This window comes from Triticum dicoccoides, chromosome 7B, assembly GCF_002162155.2.
Source record: "Triticum dicoccoides isolate Atlit2015 ecotype Zavitan chromosome 7B, WEW_v2.0, whole genome shotgun sequence".
In the NCBI taxonomy this organism is placed as follows: Eukaryota; Viridiplantae; Streptophyta; class Magnoliopsida; order Poales; family Poaceae; genus Triticum; species Triticum dicoccoides.
Window position 1 is genome coordinate 745391470 of NC_041393.1, and position 1399 is coordinate 745392868.

The following is a 1399-nucleotide window of genomic DNA, read 5'->3' on the forward strand; positions in this document are numbered from 1 at the left end:
ATTCTCTATCATGAGACGGCGGGGAGAAAATTAATTTTATTCCAAGATGTCTGATGTTATGCCATATCGACATGCATCAAAACTTCAAAAGGCTCTACGAATCGCACCCAAATTATAACAGTTGCGTGATGAATTTTATGTGCAAAACCAATTTATCCGTATCTCAAAGACTGATTTTGACTGTACATTTTGGAACTTACCACAAATCGAGGTCGAATACGTGGCACCATCTGATCATCTCGAGAAACCATACATTCAACCTTCCTTGTAAACGATCATCCACCACATGCAGATCCACCCGATTCTTGTTAACTGACCATTCAGCCTGAACTCCTTCACAAAGTTTTCTCCCATCAGGATTATAATATTTGGATAAGTATGCTTGAAGCACTTCCTGCTAGTGGAAGTACTATTGATTTGAAACAACCCAATAAGCCGTTGCCAACAAATATCTGACTCTAGTACATTTTTACTTACTTTGCAACATCGGTTGTTATGAATGATAGAATTTTGTGGTAGAAACTAAGCACGTCCCTTGGGTTCGGCTCATCAAGCTTCAATCCAGCTTGCCTAGGGAACTTATCTCCCATATCACCTTTAACTATGTTCTTGACTGTATCTACTTGCAACTTCAGGATCTTCGCATGCGACCTGATACAATCCTTGAACACCTACGTCGTACTCCATTCTGTGAAGCTATGCCATCGCTGGCTGCATGAACACCAGGACCAAACCGTCTTGGAGAAATTCTTGCACTTCCAATCGTACAAAAAAACATATTTGGACAATAATCTGACCTGCTTGTCCTGAAGCATTGCCACTCGCATGTTCTGGTGGCTCCGTAGTCACCTCATCACGCCCACGAGTACTCAGACCGTCACACTATTTAGATTCATCTTCAGAAAAAACATCTATTTCAGTAATGCAGAGCACATTCCAGTCTATAAACTACCACGTGTATAAAAAAGTCGCATCAACAGTTCTTTTCATCAATACGTGTGTACTGTGCTTGTACAGATTGTATAAACTTTTTACTGGCTATGTGAACATGCCATGGCTGACACGAGGCTGATTGGAGGTGGGTGTTAACACATTATTGGCTGCGTGAACATGCAATGGATGTATGAATTTGCAATGGCTGTATGAACTTGCAATGGCTGAATGAACATGCAATGGATGTATGAACTTCCAATACCTATATCCGCAATGACCTTGTCGGTGGCTCTTCAACGGGGATCGGCGCCGGCACAGGGGATGGGCGTGCGGCTCCTGAAGGGGATCGCCGTGCGGCTCCAGGGCGTGACCGGCGGCGTCTCCTGAAGCGGCGGCTGCTCTTCAACGGGGATCGGTGCCGGCTCAGGGGATGGGCGTGCGGCTCCAGGGCGCGATCGGCGGCGTC

General features: G+C 45.2%; 1 long non-coding RNA gene across 1 annotated transcript; it reads right to left on the reverse strand.

The window, feature by feature from the left end:
* Positions 1-223: 223 nt before the first annotated feature.
* Positions 224-897, reverse strand: LOC119337004. Its single transcript, XR_005162962.1, has 3 exons — positions 798-897; positions 478-711; positions 224-333 (listed from the first exon to the last, which is right to left on the reverse strand). It is a non-coding gene; the product is annotated as an uncharacterized LOC119337004 (long non-coding RNA).
* Positions 898-1399: the final 502 nt, after the last annotated feature.